Raw genomic sequence first — 24,287 nt, 5'->3', positions numbered from 1 at the left:
TGAACTATAACAGTACTTGCAGCTTCAAAATAATAATAATCAGCTTCTTTGTAAATATTTTATGAGAAAATATAAATATTTTTTTAAAGAACAGAAGTCATCTGTGTGAAATGCTGTGAAGGAGTTGACATAATTTGTGTGTGTGTGTGCGTGTGTGTGTGTGTGTGTGTGTGTGTGTGTGTGTGTGTGTGTGTGTGTGTGTGTGTGTGTGTGTGTGTGTGTGTGTGTGTGTGTGTGTATGATAATTCATGGACTTATTTTAATGTAATCATTGACATTTTGAGACTACACATGAATAAAAGTGGAAGTCTAACACCATTTCTTTGTTTTTTGGAAAGAACATTATAGATCACGGCATCTCATCTTCTGTTGAGATGTTTTCCATATATTCACTATTTTCTGTGCAATATTAGTTGAACTGCTTATTATTATACCGTAGTAGGATGGGCCATAACAGGAAATAATATAAAGATCTGGGATGTTCTAAACTGTACTAATACTGCCTTACACATAGTTCTACCCATTTCCATGCATAATTTCCTGACATTGTTCAAAATTTCATTTGATGTCTGTAAATTGAAGCATAGAAAGTTCAACCCCTGGGATCACTCCAGTGGTTCTACTTGATAGAGGCACCGGGAACCAACGGTGGCATGATGCCAGGGCACTTCTATGGGCTAGGCTTGTAAAGGATCCAGGTCCGTTGGTCTAGTACACACCTATGAACCTATGAACTTATAAGTTGAGAAGAGGTTTATGCAAAATGTGAAAAGTTGTCATACACAGGAGCAGCTGTGATGAGAGAAGGGAATATTTTTGAATTGTACTAGCTAATAATCAAAGAAGAGCCGTGTTCTCTGACAAAAATCTTAGCATTACAGGATTCTCACTGGCTGATCAATTGTCATCATGCATGATTTAAATGAATGTGTTATGGGCTGCCCTTCCTGGTAAACCTCTGGAAAACAAGACGTTTGGGAACAATGTGGTATTGTTAGGTATGGAGAATGCAATGGCCAAGCATATTGCCTTTAAAATATCGAACTGGAATTGCAATGGAAAAAGATACTTTTTGTGACCTGTTTGAATTCCATCTGGAAGATAAGTAAGTACTCAGTAAAAATTATGATATTGCCTTTACCATGAATGATGGATGAATCATGACACATTTGTACAATTCTAGGATCCAGCTAACACTTCAAATGATCTCCACTTACAAGAATGGCATTAGTAATACATAAAAACATGCCGAGAGTGAGTTTGTTTTCTAAAATGTCTTTATTTATATATCATTAAGTCTGAGTGTCTGGTCCACATTGACTAAATAGAAGCTGGAAAATGTTTTACTTAATCTCATTTGCTGGCAAAGATCTGCCACTTATCTGAGACTCTGGCCCTTTTAAACATTAACAAAAGCTATTGGAGTAGGAAAGTCTGTAGTGGTCGATGTCACAGAATCAAGAGGTCAAGCAGCCAAGAGGGGAATAGAAGGACAGTAGGCTATCAGATGGGCACCTTTTAACAATTGCCACTGTGGAAGCAAATCTACACAGCATGCAACAATGCAAGAAAGAAAACTGAACAAGTCTGATTAATGAGGAACAAAGATGGATAAAAAGGCAAGATTATCACCTTAGCACCTGCATGCAGTCACTAGCTTGAAGCAATATAATGTAATTGACTACATCTCCATCTAACAAAGCCCAACTAAGCAGTAATGTGCATCACGTGTTACTGCAGAACACAAAGTAATGTAAGTGAAATGTTACAGACTAAACAAGTTAAGGGATGAAGATAAAACAAAATGGACACATTCTTCATAAAGAATCAGTTGTTGAGAAGGTAAGGAATTGGAGAGTCTACTCCAGCAAAAAACTAACTCAACTGGCACAAAATCTTGCAATGCCCAATAGTGTTCTGGATACAATCATTTAGGAGATATATATAGGTTAGAGGAGGTGGATGTTAAAGCACCTTTGTCAGGAAGTTACCAGCCATCTGTATGGGTCACTATTTAAGGAAAGGCAGTGTAAAGAAATACTAAACTACAGTGGAGATTAAATGATTAGTGTAAAAGTAGACAGAAGTGAAGACCTAAATAAAAAGGAACTGCAAATGCCAGAAGAAACAGAAAATGGTCTTCTCATAAGAGTGTCATATGGCCATAAGTATAAAGAGAGGAGACATACAAATGGAAATTGGGGAAGGGATGAATACCCAAAATCATACCCTAGGCTAAGAGAGTCATCAAAGGGTAGAAAGGATTTATTAACTGACAGGTAAAAAGGAACTTTCCAGTACAATAAAGATTGAAATAAATGGGGATATATATGTTTGTATATATATATATATATATATATATATATATATATATTAGATTTCATACAAACAGCATGATATGAGAATGGGAGAATTGCTATATCAGTAATGCAAAATAAGAAGTTATGTACCTACCATAACGTTCCATGTTAGTTGTCTTCTTCTCACCTTCTTTCTTGCTGGATGGGTTCGGAGCCGATCCTCGGCTCCGACTCGGCAATACTAAAAGCTCGAGAGCTAATTCCACCGGCTCGAGGCTCCCCTATATCCCACAATGCTAGGCGGTAACTACTCAGATCTCGTTTGGTAGCTATACCAAGCAATACTAGTCTCCAAAATGGAGTAACAAGTTTCGGAAGAAGAAACACAAAGAATTCCGGTCGGTCTGTCCAGGCTTGGGGAAGGAGGAGGGATGCAAGAAAGAAGGCGAGAAGAAGACAACTAACATGGAACGTTATGGTAGGTACATAACTTCTTAATGTTAAGTTGTCAATCTCGCCTTCATTCTTGCTGGATGGGACCGCATCCCTAGCACCTTATCCCGGGTGGCCTATCGGAACAGACTCTTGAGAACAATGGAACCAAAATTGGCACAGCTTCTGGAAACCATGTCCAATTTGTAATGTGAAATGAATGTATGAGGAGAAGCCCATGTGGCTGCTGCACAGATTGAGTCTATTGGCAACCTGTCCTGAAAGGCTATGGATGTAGCTAATGCCCTGGTTGAGTGAGCTCTAGGTCTTGAGGGTAATTTCTGATGTCTAATCTCATAGATGAAAGTAATTGTAGAAGTTAGCCATCTAGACAGAGATACTTTGGTAACTGGAAGGCCTAGTCTTCCTTCTGCATATGACAGAAACAATTGATCAGATTTCCTGAGTTGTTTAGTTCTGTCTAAGTAATATCTCAGTTGGCGATGAACATCCAAAAAATGCAGCTTTTGCTCTGATCTATTTGAATAGTTAGGGAAAAAGACGGGAGATCAATAATCTGGTTTAGGTTAATTTGAGAAGAGATTTTTGGTAAAAAGGATGGGTTCGTCCGGAGAGATACTCTGTCTTTGTGAAAAACTAGGTAAGGAGGACGACTGCAGAGGGCTTGGAGTTCTGACACTCTTTTCGCTGAAGTTATAGCTACCAGAAAAAGTGTCTTCCAGGAAAGCAATTTCAGAGAACATGAAGCCGCTGGTTCGAAGGGGAAGAATTAAAGATGCCAGAACCAAGTTTAAATCCCATTGAGGTGGAGGGTCTTTGATCGGAGGTTTGAGGAGAAATATACCTCTTAGGAAGGCCTTACAGAGCTTGTGAGCCATAATGCTGGATTCTGAAACACCCACATGAAAATTTGAAATGGCAGCCAACTGAACTCTAATGGTTGATGCAGAAGATCCTAAATGAAAAGTTCTGCCAGGAAGTCTAAAATGGACTGGATAGATGCAGTAAAAGGATCAATGTTTTTGATGATGCCCAAAGGGAAAAACGTTTCCATTTACTAGTATAAATCTTCCGGTAGAGGATTTATGAGAGGCTATCAATATATCTCGGACCGAGCGAGATATTGAGGGAAGCCTGGCTAAGGTAGGAATTGGAGAAACCATGCTGTGAGGTTTAGGGAAGACAGAGATTGGTGCAGCTGACCCGACTGATGGGTAATCAGATCTGGTACTGGGTCCAGATGCCAAGGCTGCTCCAACAGGTAACGATGAAGAAAGGGGAACCATATCTGTCGAGACCAGTAAGGGGCAATGAGGATCATAGTCACTCTCAATGCGATGGCTTTCTGAATTAGTTGAGGTATCAATGGAAAGGGGGGAAAAGCATACAGAAGTCCCCAGGGCCAATCGTGGATTAGAGCGTCTCTGGTGGGATGGCCTGGTAACGGGAAGAGCGTGAAGAAGTCTTGACAATTGCTGTTTTGGGGAGTAGCAAAAAGATCGCAGCAAGGATGGCCCCATCTTAGAAATACCTCTTCTAGAACTGATGACTTTAGAGACCACTCGTGTGACATGAGAATTGCTCTGCTCAACCTGTCTGCAATGACGTTGGATTTCCCGGGGATGTGCATCGCCGTCAGAAAACGTTGAGAAGAGATCGCCCATTGCCAAAGTCTGAGTGCTTCTCGACATAAAGGGTATGATCTGGTTCCGCCTTGTTTGTTGATGTTCCACACCACGGATATGTTGTCCGTTAGAATTGCAATAGTCCCTTTGGGAAGAGAGTCGTGAAGGGCTTGCAACGCTAAAAGCACTGCTCTCATCTCTAGGACATTTATGTGCAAATGGCACTCGAAGGGTTGCCACGTGCCCTGGACTGACCTGCCCTGATAATGCCCCCCCCCACCCGATCAGGGAGGCATCTGTTGTCAACGTGGCAACTGGAGGGGGGAGAGTGAAGGGTCTTCCTTGGAGGAGTTGAGGTGACGTGACCCACCAAGATAGTTGGTTCTTGCATACTTGAGTTATCAGTATGGTATGGGACATTGGGAGACGTTGAAAGGACCATTGGGTAAAGAGCATCCATTGGAGGATCCTCATGTAAAGGCAAGCTAAGGGGAGAAGAGGAATAGCTGCCGCCATGAGTCCTAGTACCTTTAACACCAGTCTGGCTTTGATTTTGACCAAATGCAACAGAAGGGATACTTGGTTCCGAATGTCTAAACCCCTCTGCTCTGTGAGTGTTGCTGAAAGAGTCTGCGTATCTAATTTGGCGCCTATGAAAGTAATAGACTGAGAAGGCGACAAGGCAGATTTTTCGAAATTTATTGGGATGCCTAGAGCTTGACAGGTTTGCATGGTGAAATTTCTGGATAGTAGAAGCTGATGCCTGGTGGTGGCCGTAAGGAGCCAATCATCCAGATATGGAAACACCTGGAATCCCTGGCGCCTCAAGTGAGCCATGACCACTGCCATGCATTTGGCGAACACCAGGGGGCGGTGGTGAGACAAAACGGCAGGGGTCTGAACTGGTAGTGACTGGCTCCCAGCCTGAAGCGGAGATATCTCCTGGAGCGTCGGTTCATTTTGATGTGATAGTACGCATCCTGAAGATCTATCGAGCACATCCAATTGTCCTGACCCAAAAAGGGTAGGATGGACTGTAGCGTGACCATCCGGAATTTTGTTTTCTTGACAAACTTGTTTAAATGACTGAGATCTAGAATGGGCCTCCAGTCCCCTGTTTTTTTTGGTACCAAAAAGAATTTGGAGTAGATTCTGGATCCTTGCTGGTCTGCTGGGACTGGTTGGATGACTCTTTTTAACAGCAGCTTTGAAACTTCCAATGCTGCTTTGTCCCTTAGACCGGGTGGAACATCTGGAAGGGATTTTTTTGGTTGAGTTGGAATGTGAATAAAGGGAATTTTGTAACCCTCGGATATGATCGACTGTACCCATTTGTCTTGTGTTAGGGAAAGCCAGGCTTCTGGGTACAGTGATAATCTTCCCCCGACTACCTCCGAAGGCGGACAGCCGGGCAGCCCCTCAGGGGTGCTGAAAGGGTTTGTCAGAGAACACCTTTCTGCTACCCTGGTTTTGCGGACCTCCTCTGCCTCTGGGGCGGCGTCGATGATTGTTCCCCCCTCTGCCTCTAGAGGGGAATCGGGCCTGTGCATCAGATGAGACTCCCTGAGATTGTTTTTGAAACCACATCTTCCCTCCCCTCTGACCTTTGGGATAGGGTTTAGAAGGGGTGGAAAAAGGGACTCCTACGGCAGAGAGAGTCTTACCTTCCACCTCGCACCTGGTCAATGTATCCTTCACCTGTGGACCAAACAAAGATGATCCGTCAAAGGGGGAGTTGGTGAAGGATGCCTTGAAAGGGTCCGCAAAGTTGCACAGTCGCATCCAGGCGTACCTTCGTAAGGCAATGCCTGTGCCTGCAGATCTACTCGCTCCATCTGCTGCGTATGAAACCAGTCGCATGGAGGAGTTCACTATTGAATTTAGGGTTGCCAACTGGGAGTTCATTGTGTCTTTGAACCCCTCAGCTGTTCACTGATCCTTCATCAGTTCACCCATATCCTTGAGTAAATCTCTTTGGAGACGGGTGAAGTGGCATAAGTAGTTCAGCAACCGCATAGAAAAGGTCGCTGACGAAAACATCCGCTTGCCGTACCTGTCCATGGTCCTAGATTCTTTATTAGGAGGATGGACAGGAACAGAAGGATCAGCTAGTTCCTTCTTTGTGGCTGCAGCCACCACCATGGCATCAACCGGGACACCTTTGGAGAGAAACTGTTTGTCTGAGGGAGCAGTGATAAATTTGGATGGTCTCCTCGGGGTGGGTTCCACTGAGTCAGGAGCTGTCCAAGCCTTCCTTGCCACCACTTCCATAAGGGGGTCAAAGGGAGGGGACACCCAGGAGGTAGAAGGGCGAGAACCAAACGCCTCAAGATACACTGACTCGTCCTCCGAGGGGTTAAGGGCTGGCCAATTTCCCCTCTGTTTGAGTATTTCTAGGATATCCGCAAAGGACACATCCTCAGAGGGGAACGGGGACCCTTCGGATTCCTCCAAGTCAGTGTCAGAGGTGATAGACTCAGGGAGTCAATGTGCTTCCTCTTGCACTGCCTCTTCCTAGGGGATCTCCTGCAGGGTCAGGAGAGACCTCGAAGAGGAGGAAATTCCCAATGGGGAAACTTGAGGAGTTGGTTCTCTACGGTGTGAGACAAGGGGGTGAGCAGAAATCTCCGCAGGCACTGTAGAAGGAGGAGCTGATGGAACCGACTGCGGGGCAGAACCCGGTTCTAGCACGCTCTGCATGACCTCGAAGGCATCCCTGTCAGGCAAGGTCCGAGGCCCTCGTTCTGAAGAGACAAGGACCCCTCCCGGCACCGACAGAGACGGCTCCGAAGCCGATGTCGGAGCCGAACTCACCAGCGCCGAAGCCCCGAGAGGGAGAGCAGGGTCGGACAAGGGTCCGATGCCACTCACCCCCTCGGAGCCGACGAGGGAAGCCCGGCGCCGAGATCCCTCCAAAGAGGAGATCGGAGCGGACGACGGAGCTGAAAATGATGGTATCGGATCCGACGCACCGACAGTGATGGGTCCAACAAGCCTTGGCTCCGAACTCGAAGGAGTCGGAGGAGGAATATAATGAGGGACGGGAATAGCCAACGACTGATGAGTTGGGCTATGTAGCATTTGGGCCAGTGCCTCGGACTTAAGAAGTCTACTCACCACCCTCTGCAAGTCATAGTCCGACAACCTGGAAGACTGAGAGGAATGTGATTTGTGACTCCGCTCCGAAAGGAGAGAAGATCCTGGTGCCGAGTGTACGGAACCGATTGAGGGGGACCTGGATCTCTTCCTGTAAGTTGGCTCCAATAATGGTATTGGAGCCGATGGGGACTTGCTAGCTTCGGCTCCAGCCGGAGCCGAAGTAATAGTAAAGGTAGATCCTATGGAAGGGGATCTTGATCTCTTTTTAGAATGTGGCTCTGATAGTATCGGAGCCGATGAAGCCTTAACAGCCTCGGCTCCAGCCGGAGCCGAGGTAATAGTTTTAGGCCCAAGAACATCGGCTCTGGCCGGAGCCGATGTTGGAACCTGCTTCGACATTTCTACAGTCGACTCAGGAGCAGGAGTCGACTGTTTTGAAGCCTTTGAAGGTTTTCCCGAACTGGACTGAGTCGGGGGGCCTTCAGGCTTTAACAAACCCCTTAAAATGAGTTTGTTTTTGCGCTCCTGCAGGACTCGAGGGCTGAAACCATGGCAGACAGCACATGAGTCCTGCAGGTGCACCGGCCCCAGGCAATACACACAAGAAGTGTGACCATCTGTCAGAGACATTTTCTGACAGCACAAGTCACGCTTCTTGAAGCCTGAGACCTTTTCTTTAGACATCGAAGGTAATGCCTGACAACAGCAAAAACACACAGACACACCCTGAATAAAAAAGTTATTAACTAATAACTAAGGCTAAAGTCACAAACACACACACACACACACACACACACACACACACACACACACACACACAAAAACCCTTATTAACAAAAAAAAGGGGAAGACTAAATTTAGTCACTGAAGGACTGTGGGGGAGGGAAGGGGCCGAAGGCCTAAAGATAAGGGAAGAAGGGGAAAATAAATATACTCGACAAAGGAGGGGGTTGAGAGATCTAAATATCTAAGTTAAACTAAAAAGGGCTATATATAAACCACAAAAACGAGTTTTATAAGTACCAAAAAGGTAAAAGTTAAACCAACCTGCCTGAGCCGGTAGAAGAGCACCTCGTCAGCTATAGCGGCAAACGAGATCTGAGTAGTTACCGACTAGCATTGTGGGATATAGGGGAGCCTCGAGCCGGTGGAATTAGCTCTCGAGCTTTTAGTATTGCCGAGTCGGAGCCGAGGATCGGCTCCGAACCCATCCAGCAAGAATGAAGGCGAGATTGACAACTTAACATCATATATTTACGTTTTGTAGGGGATAGAATGAAGAGTTAAATGGAGTCTTTGACATTGTTTTCACTAAGGAAACTGGGTAAATTACAACCCCAGAAAGAATATAGGATGGAGAATGGGGGTAAGTCAATATGTGGGTAAATATAAAGAGAATAGGCCAGGGAAAAGATGTATAATATTGTAATGCTAGCACCACTGTCTCTTGAGAATTCTAAAGTAACTGTCTATGGTACTATGAAGTTTATTTAAATCAATGTGCAAGAGATCACTGATAATTTGGCTAATCTTGGAGGATTAAAAGAGGGACAATTGGTGTTTATACTTAAGAAGGAAATCTATTCCTCCTCCAGAGAAGTACAATCAAATTAACATTACCACAGTAGCAGGGAAGCTGATGGAAGCAACATATTTACAGTCTAAGACATTTTCAGTGTCTTATATCATTTCTCGATATTACCATTACTAGGAACTTGAATGGTGCTATAGACAGAGATGTGTATAGAAAAGAATGCAATAGAAATTATTGCTTACATCTAATAGTATGCACCTTCCATTTATTTTCAACAGCATTGTTAAAAGTGTTATTGACAGCTTCAGGGCTGACTACAAATTTTGATCATTTAAATAGCATTATGAATAAGATCTATAGAGATTTTGTAGGCAAACATTATAATTTGAAGCAGCACCCTATTTTGGAATGTACAAAGATGCACAAAGAAATGTGCAAAAATAGTTGATTGTTTTCCAAATGTATTAATACTATATTAGTGTTATATATTAAACTTTTAAGAGAAACATGAATGTTTTAAAAACTAGTAAACATATCCATAGAATAAGTGGCAAGACAACCAATTCTATTTATACAAATTTGAAGAAGCTAAAAAGACAAAAGTGTTATAAAAGCAGAGCTGCTGTTTGTTGATCAATTCACAAGGGAATATATCCTGTAGAAATTGTGTGATTTATATGTGTATTTATGAAACCCAACATTTTGCACAGCCTAGTACTGGAAAAATACTTTTTTAATTGAAATATTGATGGCAAAACTTAACATTTAGATTTTTTAATGAAATGTCAGGCATCTCAATCTTTTTTATGTTGGGAAGACAAATTGTTGTTTCAAAGAACATATTGCTGAACAAATTAATGTTATAGCTAATGGAAATAGAAGCAACACATTAATGAGACGTCATGTCAATGAATGGTAAACATTAGTTTAAATTTCAAGATTTAGAAGTAGTAGTTTTTATGATGAGAGGTGGAGATTTGATTAGTTACACTGAAACATTAAAAAATAAAAAATATATATTACATTTTAAACATTAACATTTCCAGAGCTAAACAACTTTGCTCATTAAAGCTGATTAAAAAAACTGGGGGGAGTTGAAATAGCAAAACATCAAATATGGAATAGGCTCATAATGGTATAATGCAATTATTTTATCATTATTAACTAAATGGCTGGTTTTAACCTATGATTCATTTGAAATACTTGTTTAAATTATTCCCTTGATATAATGATCATGTGATGGAGGATCTTTAAATTATGTATATGGGGTTATATGTAGGAAAACCTGAAGAGCCATATGTGAAAATGCATTCATTTCATGTGTATTACAATTACATATTTATTTTCTATGCATGGCATCTGCAGTGGCTTTACTGATCTCTTTCATGTGATTGAAAAGTTTCACAAGAAGAAGCTGGTCACTTACTTGCATGCAAGCTATTTGCAGGGGCTCAAACAAGATAAAAAATAATTCAGCTGTGTGACAAGGGGAAGGTGGAGCTCAACAACAAAATGCCAGTTCATATCCTAAAACTTTACTTCAGACAGATGATAAATTCCAAACAAAGCCGAAAAGCAAACTAAAGGATATAGGAATGTTGGAGAGTTTCCTTAACTTGGAACATGCATGACTCAAATTAATGAATCCAGTGAGAACTTGTCAGGTATTCCTTATTTCACTGTATCATGTTGTGGCCAAGATCAATAAGAATAAAGTATTTTTTTGTTAGAACACGGTTTGTATCAAATATACTAAGATACAGATAGGATAGATTGATTGGTTTGGAAGCAATGCTGGGGCATGGACATTGGAAGAGGATCGGACTTAACATAAGAAGTGATCTGTTGAGACTAAACCATTCCTCAGAAAAACAACAGTTAGCCTTAACTCCAAAAATTGTAAGGTGCTTTACTTTATTCAACACAAACTGTAGGCATACTATGCATTAGAGTGGCATGAACTGTCAATGATATATGACAAGAAGGACTATGATGGCAGTAACCCCTGCTCTTAGCAGACAAGTAGAGAGTGTGGAGGCTGCATAAAATAAGCAAGATGACATGCTGTAAACTGTGTGGGACAGACATCATGTATGGGGTCATACTCCCACTTTGCAGAGCACTCTTAAGATCTGTGTTATATCATGGTACTGCTGTAGAAGAAAGGAGGAATATAACAAGCATGCATGTGTGAAAATGGTATGTATTATAATAAAACACTATAAAAGTAGAAAACTATAGCCTGGTAGTAAGGAAAGCTAGCAGAGAGGGGATCTGGTGATGTAGGGTATGGACAAAACTAAAGACCTTTAAGGGAGATGGTAGGGTACATCAGCTACAGAAAGAGAAAAGCAACTTTATCCTGGACTTAGTGAAGAACATTTCTCATAGAATGTGGCAAGTATGTAAAATCTGCTGCCTCATATCCTTCTGAAAACCTAAAAACATTCAGAAAACCATGAGCTTCTTGTATAAAAATAGCTCATTTGCCTTATACACAGAAACGCACCCCCCCCCCAACACACACATACCACTCACATTTACAGAGAAATTGAAGGCATCTCCATTCGCCTATGTCATTTGATTGGGGTCTGAGAGAAATGGACCACCTGGCTAAATCCTGTAAAGTCACACCCCAGGATTCAATAAACTCCGTGTATCCCTGTACATGACTATGAAGTGTTGTTGGTAGTGTGTACTGCATATTCATGATGAGCATCACACCTAAGTGAGGTTGCTCTGTGTTTCCCAGTTGCATTGGCTGCAAAGCTTCATAGAACAGCATGGGTAATACATTTGTGTAAACATTGATGGTCCACCCTCATCATGCGCCACCAGAAGAGTATACGGTCAGTCCATCCATCTTGAATGACTAGCTGAAATCCACAAATCTTTTTTTTTTTTTTTTAGTCTTCCTGTATGTTTGCATGATGCATTGTGGAGCTTTGGCCAATGCTTATCAGGTTTGTGCAGCAGGACCAACCATGACCCAGATATCTAAAAATAGAAACAAGATGCTTTCAATACATATCACTGCAAAATGTTGTGCGCCACGCAAACCTGCTAAGAAGAGCTGTGCTACGCTCATACTTTGGAGTTAATAATAGGTAGTAAAACTACAGTGGGGATGTTACTACCCCTGTGGAGACAAGGGTTAAATGTTAGACTAAGGTGCAGAAGGTTCTGGAGTCTAATCCAGGGAATGCATATTTTTTTATATGATGGTTTGACATTGGAGCATATCCAAATAAACTGGTACTGTAAGGAAACCAGCAGGAACCATGGAATTGCCTTGGTTGATGCTTTTTGCAAATATATTTGAAAAAGGTGTGTCACTCTTAGCATCACACAACTATTGTTTGATATATATGTATACAGACACAGACACACACACACACACACACACACACACACACACACACACACACACACACACACACACACACACACACACACAATACAGGGTTTGCTTCACAGTAAGTGGCATGCACAATTTTCAAATGTATCAAATTCTAGACAGTTCTAGGGTTTCCAGGTGTCCAAGGTTTTTTCTTGGCTTCTGGTTAGGGATTACGGCCTATGCCTGTTGCAGGAACACTGTACTGGCACCCAATACAAAGCAGATGCCAGGAATAGTTTGGCAAGGGCTCTTATCAGTGCAACTGGTATTCCACGCACCAGTGAACAGTGTCATCACCACTATGATGACCTCTGAAGGAGAAAGAGGGATACCTTTGACCAGTGGATTATGGATTGCAGGTGGGAAACACCCCAGTGATATGTGAATATGGTTTACATATATTACCTGAAAATACTCAAGCTGGTTATGGTAAACAGTGGTATTCATAACTGTTTTTTCTTTACCCTTTTTCCACAGCTGCAGAACAGAGGGCCTCAAATGTGAGATCCCATACCAGGGCTCCTGGAGAGGATAAGACAAGCATGTGGTAAGTAAGAATAATTATATAAAGCACTCTTATTGCAGCCCTAACAATTATAGATGGATTAGTTGCCATATCATACTGCATATTTTTGGAAAGGCATATCTGCACAGTACCTTTCAGTACTACTTCTATATGCTGAAAATCCAGATTTAAGAATCACTGCTTTGCTGTGGTCATTGTAGGATTCATAGTTGTCTAGCAAGTACTTTATCTAGAAGTCAGTAAATAAATCAGTGTTGAAGTTATGTTAAAACTACTCCTATGCAACTATCCATGTATGTAGTAGCAACATTTGAAATATGTTCCTAATTATGGGTCCTTGTACACCCAATATTTTAAGATATGTCCAGATATCCTGCTCTAAAAGGTGAAGAGGTGTGGTCTGAAATGCAAAGCAACAGTTGCACATTCCCAGATAACAGTGCCCATTAGTCTATAAAGTGTAAAACGAGAGAGTTTGCATTATCTCGTATTCCAAAGGAAAAGTACAGTATTACAATAGACACTGCTTGTGGCTTGTAATACCACACTCCCAAATATAAAAATCATCTGATTACAATACTGGGTTAGCTTTTCATCAATAGAAATATAGTACTGTTATGTAATCATTATTATATCATTTGAAGTGCATACCTCCAGAAATGGCCTGCTGCCATGTGTAAGCACTGTACATGTAGTCCAAGTAATACAGGGATTTACTAGCAGTTGTTATTGTTTGAAGTAGATTGTAACAGAAGACAATAACATTATTTTTGAAAGCTTGTTGTATAATGTGTGAAGTTGCTAATGTTCTTTTTTTTTCCTCTCACCCCTCCTCATATCTTCTTTTTGTTATTTATTTATTACTTATTTTTATTATGACTTATTTTTTATTATTCTAATATTATTACTTTAATCATATTTTACCTTATTATATATATTTTTATTTTTTATTATGTTTCTTTGTTTTGTTTAATATGTATAATTGTATCTTCTGCTTATGTTAAATTTCATTATGTATCATTCTGTTTGCATTAATATTATTTAACCTTTGTTATATTTTTTTTCTTTTTGCAAAATCTTTGATTAATTTTGTTTCATTTTTTTTTTTATTTTGTTTTTCATTTTTTCTTTATATTATTAGTACAGCACAGCAGGGTAGGCCATTTCTTGGTGATCCACCTACTTTCGCTTCACTGGCTGCAGCACCAAGGTCCAGCACTTCTGGTGGCACCACTTTGCTTCCCCTGCCTCACCTGGACCCTCAGGTAGATCTGACCCAGGGACCATGAGTATGGTCCCCTCTGTGAACAGATGCAGAGAGGGTGATGTAGGGTGCTTACATCACCCATGCAGAGTTGCCAGATGTGGTGCATAGGATTGTGCACCAGACCATGGGCACATGCCTATGCCAGATGGAGAGCATGCTGTCTATCCTTGTATGGCAGACAGGCCATATGCCAAGACCTTGGTCATGGCAGCCAAAGGCACAGTGATGGAATAGTGCTGACAGCCCAATTGGTTAGGACTTGAGCCTCACTGTTATGCTGATATCCATGGGACCTCGACTCACCCACCCAAACCCAAATCAAGGTGTTCTATTCCTTATTGTGTTCTTCACCGACCCTGTCCTTGTCTTGCATGTCATGTCTTTCTGCAAATGCTTCTTCACTTTCCCAGCTTGCCTGCTCCATACCTGCTTATGTTTCTCCACCAACATTCCACTTTTGTCTTAAAAAAAAATAAATAAATAAAAAGGGCACCTGCCCCCCCCCCCAAAAAAAAATAGCTGTCTATTTCGCAGATGTGTCTACTCGACACAGCTAATTTTGTCCAATTGGCTTCACAACACAATTTTGTTGTTGTCAGCCTTCTCTCTGGAGCTGGCAGTCCAAATGCAGCTTAAAATGTGTACATGTGCTCAAGCTATTGCTGCTGAAGAAATGAATAGCTATGGTTCTTCCCCACACTCTTCCTGCACATTCCTACCTTCCTTTCACTTTGCTTTCCCCCTGCTTGATCCCCTTTTCATCAATTTCCTATCATCTCCTCTTCTTTTATTTAAAATAATTATTGGGCGACGTGAGTGATGCACACCAAGCAATGTTAATCAGCAGTAGTGCAAGGAAATATATAGAAGACTATAGTGCACGCTGGTAAAAGTTTTGCCGGTACCCTATTTTGAACCTGATACCATTGGACTTCCACAATAATGCATTAAACCATAAAGCCACAGAGTCAATTAATGAGCAGCTGTATTCTAAACAATGAATAGTAATTGTCATATTTTCCCAAGCAAGAGTGTTTGTGAGATGCTGCATATCGCATTGCATCACTCAGCAACATATTAATTCAACAGTATGCAGTTTCTTTTACTAGCAGTGGTAAAATGCATGTGGGGACATGTGTAGAGCATTAGACTGCAGTACAGGTAGCCCAGGGCCCTAATCCAGGGCATGCATACTTTATTTCTCTTATTTTGAGATTGCAGCTGACAGAAATGAACTCAAGGTGGAACTGCAGTTTTTGGAACTTATGTTTTCATAGATTTGCAAAATGTGCACATCAGTTACCATCATGCAAACCAAGTTAGTTGTTTTAAAGTGTGTGTATGATGGTAAGCAGCACACACCTTTTCAAAAGTATCCCAATTTGTACATCAGAGCTATTGGTGGGAAAAACATGCCAGTTACAAAGTAACTATTGGAAACCTCACCCTGCTTTCTCTGTGGCATCTTCCCCATGTATTGTGACATATGCAATGTCTGTGGGCTGGTGTGCACTGTGCATGAATGTGAAGAACTGGTAACACATATAAAATGGAAGCCAGCACCATAGCCTTTAACACAAATTAAAATATCACTGTTTTAATGCACAGGGCCACACAGTAAGTTAAGTATCAATTCATTTAAAGAATTATAAACACAAACTGTTAATTGATATGTACCCATACCTATATGAACACCTGTTGCTTCCTGTTAATTGATATGTTCCCATACCTATATGAACACCAGTTGCTTCATTAACTATGTGGGGGTGTGGTCATGGTTTAGCATTAAAACATGACCATGCTTCACATTTATGGGTCAGATGGTAGTAGGTTCGAAAAAAAGCATCATGTAATTCTTTTTATTTGTTTCTTTGCATATGTGTTGGCAGTTTGAAATGATGTTTTACAGCAACATATTTTCTCGCATTTCAGCGATTATGCCTAATGTGCACCGAGTGGAAAATTATTACATAATAATGAATAAACGAATAAGCTCTTCTATGCCATTGCATTGTGATGTTATGCTGCACGTCATGCACCATTGTACAATAATTCTGCAAAGGAAAGAAATGGGGAAAATAGGAAAGAGGTGAAATGGTGAGTGATGTGGAGCCTAACGTCGCAATGCAATGGCATAGAGGAGCTGCACATCCCACACCATTGTACAATAATTCTGCGACAAAAAGAAATGGGGAAAATAGGAAAGTGGTGAAATGGAGAGCAAGCAGGGGAAAAAGCAAAGTGACAGGAAGGTAAGAATGTGCAGGACAGGTGTAAGGAAGAACCATAGCAATACATTTCTTCAACAGTAACAACTGGACACGTGTTCACATTTTAAACTGTATTTGGACTGTTACCTCCAGACAGAGAGGTGACAACAACATAATTGAATTGTGAACCCAATTAGATCAAATTAGGTGTGTCAAATAGACACATCTGTGAAATGGGGAGCAATGTATGGGACATTTTGTTTTTTTTTTGGGACAGGTTCCTTTTTTATTTTAATTTTTAAAGGAGACAGTGGAATGTTGGAGGTATAACATAGGCAAGTGTGGGCCAAGCAAGTTGGGAAGGTGACGCATTTGCAGACAGACAACACATACAAGACAAGGACACGTTCGATGAAGAACAAAAGTGGGGGGGGTGAACATCTTGATTAGGGTGGGGGAATCATGAGCCTACGGACATCATGTTTGATGACAGTGAAAATCAAGTCACCACCCAATGGACTGTCATCACTGTCACTTCACTGTGCCAGTGGTAACTGTGTCTGGCATCTGTGTCTCCTGTGGTATTATGACTATGGAGAGCAGTGTCTCCACTGGGCATAGCTTTGCATCAATTGTGTGGTGCATAATCGTACACACCAAACCTGGCAGTTCAGCTCAGGTAACAAAATCAACACCCTGTCTCTGCTTCCAGAGGGAACCACAGGCTTATTGTCTGGGACAGGGGCTGCAAGGGGGGGTGCCACAAGGCTGCAGCCCAAAAGTGCTAGGCCTTGGTGCTGTAGCCGGTGGAGGGACTATAGGCATTCCAGGGGGAACTGTCCTACCCTGCCATGCTGCAGTTATATGAAATGAAAATAAAATTCAAAAAATAACATAAACATAATACAAAATAATGTACAAAATAACATTTACATACAAAATACAAAATAAGTATTGTAATGGAAAATATGATTAGGAACATAATATAATAACAATATAATTAAAAAAAAAATAAAAGAAAAAGAAGAGAAGCATGGGGTGGAGTGAGAGAGAAAAAAAGAACATTAGTAACTGCACAGATAATGTACAAAGCTTTCTACAAATAATGTACTATATTATGTTATATGTTACTTATAACAATAACAAATGCTAAGAAATACCTTTATTACATGGAATACTACCCTTATGTTAACACAGACACACTATACTACAGATCAGATTGCATCCAGGAATCATTCATGCTTGCATATCTTGAACATATGCATGTTGCATGTATGATGTTTACATTTGACAGCAGGCCATCTGGGGCACAGGTATAGAGGTCTGCACTTCAACTGCTATCATTAGGAATAGGTAACAGTACTCAGTCTTCCTATAGACAAGCTAAAACATTATTGCAAGGAGCTGCCTTTACATTTGTGGAGTGTGTTATCCAAACCACAAGCAGTGACCAATGTAATAGTGTACTTTCCATTTGGATTACAGCATAACGCCAACACTCTTTCCTATTACACTGCTGTAAATTTAAGTTTACTGTTATAATGATAACAATCTGCAGAATGCTGTTGGTGTCCCTGGTGTATAGGTAATGATTTACATTGCAATATATATGTCATCTGAAACTTGTCCTGTATACTTTTGAAGTGGAGTTTTCTAAATGACAACCCCTATCTACATTTAATACTGGACTGCTGTTTTACTAAGCATACTAATGCATGTACAATATTGCAATGAAATGGACAAATGCATATTCAAAGTGATACTAGTGTTTAGCACAATAAGCTGAATTGTCTCCTAATGGTAAAATACCAGTACTGTTTTGAAGCATACATACCTCTTCCATCTGTCATCCTTCTCAGTCTTCCCTCATAGGCTCACGCATTTAGTATTATCTCTGCATTAGCTGTAGGAAAAATATAAACACAGTAAGATCAGCAGTCAGAAACAGATGCAGCTGGTTTATCATACAAGCTGTGCCTGTAAGTGATACTCACACATCTGTGGAGTGCCATCAGTCCTACATTCATCCATCCAATGATCAAGAATATCCGTCTGCCTCATCCTGAGGTCTCAATAGTGATTTCTGCACTGTTTGCCAGTGCAGAGGATACCAGTAACTGCAGACAAATCCAGGGAGAAACTTTTCCATCCATCCAATTTGTAATCTGATCCATGATAGTGCACCTGCAACAGTCAGAGACCATAATCATTCACTAGGAGTCCAACAAAAACTACAGACTCTTGCACACCCCACCTTTGAGAATGAAATCTCAAAACTTCACCCTGAATGCCAGCCACCTGTAATGTGGATGAACGCCAATGCACAATGTGTTTTCCCACCAATTACATATACTAAGGGTGCAGAACATTGTAATCTGCAACATTTGAAAATGGTGCGCGCTGCTTACCATCCCACAAACACAGGCAATGTGTTTGCATGAAGCTAAATATGCACAATATGTGAAATAATACAGATATCATTAAAAAAGCTGCCTCCTCCATCCTGACAATAATTATTATATAGGAAATATTAGGTCAGCTACTAGAATTTATCATGTGAAGTGGGATACCATTAAAAAAGGACAAAATTCTTCAGTATTAGAACCCTGAACCTTAGCTATTACAGTCCTACACTCACAGTTGTTCCTGCAACAAGAAACATGTCTAGTATTCATTGCATTTCTAGCTATTTTGAGGACACATTACAAAAAAAAAAAAAAAAACAAGGCTGCAATACTTGATCCAAACGCAGGGCTATTTGAACTTAAAAGTGTCACTTAGCTCTTTGCACCACAGGAGAAGCTGCATAGTCAGTGGCTACATTTGTCTTCATTGTAAGGTTCATGTGGGCTTACTATAACAAAAAGAAGTGATAACATGCAGAAAAAGAAATCAATTTATGATATATACAGTCCAGTTTGTTAGTACACAGGGAAAATGCCTACATTGGTGCGCAATCCAAATCAATATGGAGTGTGGTTTCAGAGGCATGCATCGGCTACTTTAAAGCTGTTGTTTTCACATACACCAATGTAGCAAGCAGTAACAGTCATTCAGCACACAAGCAACTTCAACAGGGAATGTACATCTATTTTGAAATAGTACATGTTAGATATACATGTAATTGCATGTTCAACTTGCAAAATAATTCACTTACTCCATACACAGGCTGTTATAATTCTTGTTTTCAAATATAAGACACTGTTCTAACATGCTGTGTCCCTTGGTCAAACAGCAATAATCTGACTGGTACTGTGGTTCTGACTGTGTGTTAAAACAATTGTTTAGTATTGCCTTTACAATGTTTAAGGATATTACACTAGAATATGTTATGCAGTCTGCAAATAAGTAATACCATGCTGGCTAGCATGAACAAGCATTGACTGTTATGTGGTGGGTGTGGAGCGAAGGCATCCACCCCTGAGCCTGTGAGATATCCCCCAGAGCACACAGCTGGAGCATTTAGGAGAAGGGGAACATATGTGATTCATGTTATCTGGCAAGTATGCCGGCACACATGTGGCATATGATACACATGCTGTTTAACATACCATGGCAGTTACAGCTGTAGACCTCATGGTTAATGTAGACCCTACCCTGTTCCCCATTTATTGTTGTCATGTGTACATGACTCCAATTTAAGGCACACATTAATTTAGGATAATGCAATACATGATACAATTATTGCATTCTTCTGAAAATGCAGTCAGAACTAATGTTGACATTTACCATGTTGTAGCATACCATGCAGTGATGTTTTGAAGATCACTGATGGTGATGCCTGTACACACCAAGCATGCCCCCTGCTACACTGTGAAGTGCCCCTATGACTAGAAATTGCATTTAAACACATACCTTACTTTCCATTTGGAGGGTATCCTGTACTCATGTCTGTCTGTGAGTCAATGCTGAGAGAGCTCGCTCAGTTCCTCCAGGGTCTATGTGCCCTGGAAAAGTTTCAGTTTCTGTGTGTATGGCTATGGCCAGCATCAGCAGTGTCTTCAACCTGTATTACAGACAGATGTATTCAAAAAGAAGCAGGCAATAACAATCTATTTGTGCCTTCTTTGTATCTGTACTCCAGTATTTTCTAAATCCACAAAAAAAAAAAAAAAAAAAAAAGGAAATGGAGACAACATGGATGCTTTTATATCTTGTTGACTAGCTCCACAGGATTGGTTGATTAGCATGCAGTTCAGCTGTGTATGTTGTAATGACCATCTCTGATCCACAGAGTAGGACACCTGCAATCAATTATTGATGTACTCCATTATAAAAAAGCAAATGAGTAGCTGGATAAACTGATGCGGATGAGTTAGTACATGATTGTAACCCAGATACACATTTTTTGGGGAATGTAGATAACAATAAAAGTGAAGTAAATCCATATGCATTTGTTAGAAACATACTTATTACATTGCTTTCTTTACCAGCAATGTGAGAGGTACACAGAATGTAGGGTAGACATATAAGTATAATGATGTGTGCTAACTATGTACACATGTTCCATGAAAACACCCTTTGTTAGTACTGATAAGATTTCCCCATTGTTTGCTTAACAACATTGTTCATGACCCATGTATTTTTTCGTTTGTTTTGAGAGGATGGTGAGAGAGATGAAGTCCTGCTATGGAACAATCTAGAGTGGACAGTTATGTTGAGTGGGAGACATAGTTCATTATCTGTTAGGTCACAGTAAATAACATTATTTTGCTCTTGTTACTCTGTTGGTTTTGCAACCACTCTTGTTATTTAATGTACAATGTTGAATATTTACAGTTTAATCAACTTAGGATCATAGGATCATAGGACATTACTAGGCTATTGGCCCTGAGGCCCTTACAAGCCTAGCCAAGAATGTAGCCCATGTTCCAGCAAGTCAGCACCCTATGCCACTGTCCAGCAGGGACACATGTGGAATCCCAGGGGTGTATTGTCTGTTCCCCATACAGTAATCCAGGTTGTGCTTAAAAAGGTTTAATGAGGTACTCTGCTTTACATGGAGAGGGAGTCTATTCCACAAAAAGGGGAGTCTCTGGGACACAAATCTTTCCCACCAACAAGTCCTATTGATGTCACAAACCAGGTTGAGGTCACGCATGTGGGTTACTCGAGTGGAGCTTAACTTGCGGATATGCAGCAGTCCCATCAGGGTGGCTTCTAAGATTGCTTTGTATGCCAGACAGACGTCACCTCTGAGAAATCTGTAGGAGACTGAGTAGAGGGACAGGGCTTTTAGCCTATCCATGTAGGGTAGATGTTTGAGGCTCTGGATTCTCCTGGTGAGGAATCTCTGTTGCTTCTCCAGCTGCTGCATGTGTTTTGTGATGTAGATGCTGAAAGGGGCATTGTACTCAATAATGGGTCTTATAAGGGAAGAATACAGGGATGTTATGACCACCTTGTCCTGGATGAGATACCCTTACTAATGTGGTAGTCCATGTAGAAAGCTTTCCTTACAATGGAGGCAATATGGTGGTCAAAAGTCAGTTTGCTATCAACCTGGGTGCCTAAGACCCTCATGACTGATTGTGTTTAGTGCCTTATTATCAATGTAATAATTTGTGGGGATGTCACTACTCTCCCCAAAAGGGATGATGATGCATTTTTTGGCATTCAGTTTGAGGTTGTGTTTCTGGCACCAGTCATTTGTTTGGGTGAGACCCTCTTGGAGGATGTCCACATGACTAGGCAAATTGATGACAGCATCCAGCTTGCATTCACCTGCAAACTTTGCCATCCATAGCCCACTGGATTTGGCCTGCACCTCTGAGAAGTATATCCCAAAGAGCAGAGGCCCCAGGACCGATCCTTGGGGTACACTGCTTGTTACGGGACTACTACTTTAGGTGGCTTTCCCTATTTTGACTAGGTGTGTTCTATCAGTGAGCCAATTTGCTACCCATCTGGTAACATATGGATTGATGCCTAGTTAAGAGAGTTTATCTATTATACCTGTGTGGGGAACAGGATCAAAGGCCTTGGCCAAGTCAAGGTAGGCAGTGTGTACTGTCTTCCCCTCATCTATGGCCTTTGTGACTGTCTCAAAGAAGTCAACCAAATTTAACAGGCATGACCTCCCCTTGACAAAACCAAACTGTGTGGGATCAAGTGTCTGGAGGTTACTAATGTCGTTGTTAATAAGGTCCATGATAATTCACTCCATGGCTTTGCAGATCAAGCTAGTTTGCTGATGGGTCTATAATTTCCTGGATTGGTGGACGCTCCAGCTTTGTGCAAAGGGATGACAGCAGCTGTCCTCCACTCAGCTGGGATGAAGCCAGTACTCAGGCTTTGGTTGAATAGAGTACCTAATGGTGCAGCAATCTTCTTCCTGAGTTCATATAGGATGCAGCCTGGGATGTTATCGGGTCACATGGAGGCTGTATTTTTTGCCTTTGAAAGGGCAATGATGACTTTTCCCTAGAGATAAGGGGAAGGGAGCAGGTACTGGGGATGTCCTGTTTTACTGATGGGAGGGACAGAGGAGTGAAGTTTTCACTGAATCTGTCTGCCACCAGGTTAGCTATATCTACAGGGTTTGTGTATGCAGTTTCCTTAACCACCAGTTCTGAGCAGATCTGGGTGCTTCCCTTGAGATTACGGACATATGTGAAGAAAGTCTTATGATTGTCTTTAGCAGATTTGGATAGTTTGGACTCGAAGTTGCTTTGGAGGATTCAGCTAGTGCTTTTATTTGCTTGTTCAGGCTAAGGAAAGAATGCTTCCAATTAGACACCTGCTCCTTCTTGGTCCTGGACAGCAGTTTTTTCCTTTTATTATAGAGTTTATTTATTGTAGATGTCCACCAGACAGGTTTAGTCTTCTTTGAGGAGGAGGATTCCATCCTGTCTGGGTCCTGATTCCACACAGTTATATAAATGCTCATGCAGTACTTTGGTTTAGGTTTGGACATATGTTTCAGTTCCTGTGGAGGGGGAGGGGGCTGTGAAGCTGTTTATACCTTCCCTCAGGAGATTATAATCAGCACTGGAGAAGTTTTTTGTTTGACCCTAGCTGATGGGGGAGGGGGTCAGGGGAGATGGTGACTTCAAAAGTGACTGCTTTGTGGTTGGATCTTACCAGGGATGATGATACTGTAGGGATGCTTCAGTGGTTATTCATGTTGGTTAATGCCAAGTCCAAGATATTCTCACCTCTTGTGGGGTGTCAACCAACTAGTCCAAGGCATTTGATTGATGAAATCAAGGAATCTCTGGGTATTTTTGTTTTGGCAGCAGTATTTCTACCAATCTATGGCTGGATAAAGTCACCCAGGATCAGGGTAAAGGGTTGAGTCGTGAAAGATTCAAAGAGATCCAGATAGGTGGAGTGGGCAACTTGAGTCAGAGTTGGAGGCCTGTAACTAGCTATGATTTGAATAGGGGTCTTGTCAATTGTTAACTGCACCTGGAGTATTTCCTGTGCATCATACTGTTTTACCAGCCTAGAGGTGTGTATGTCTTATATATATATTGCAAGTCCACCTTCTTTTGTTTTGCTGCTCACGGTTTGGGGTTTGAATAAATGATAGAATGAGTGACCTGGTATGGCCGGAATGCTCTATGGAGCTTTGAACCAGGTTTCTGTGACTGCACAAATGTCAGCTTCTTCCAGGGTTATGGATGCTTGCAATGAGTGCAGTTTCATGTTTAGACTCCTACCGTTTAGCAGCATGAACTTTAATTTACATTTTGATGTAATTTTCATGTTGGTAGTTTTGACCTCATGGCATTGCCTAAAAAAGGCACTATGGGGGAGGCAAGATCCTTTGGCTGGAGCCTGAAGTCCAAGGGAAAGAGATGCAGGACATCTCTGGCAAAGTATCGGGGCTTGTCAATCATGTCATCCCAGGCTGTCAGGTACTGGATCT

Source organism: Protopterus annectens, chromosome 2.part0, assembly GCF_019279795.1.
Source record: "Protopterus annectens isolate FY-2018-M chromosome 2.part0, PAN1.0, whole genome shotgun sequence".
Taxonomy (NCBI): Eukaryota; Metazoa; Chordata; order Ceratodontiformes; family Protopteridae; genus Protopterus; species Protopterus annectens.
The sequence above is the reverse complement of the archived record's forward strand: the minus strand, read 5'-3'. Positions refer to the sequence as shown.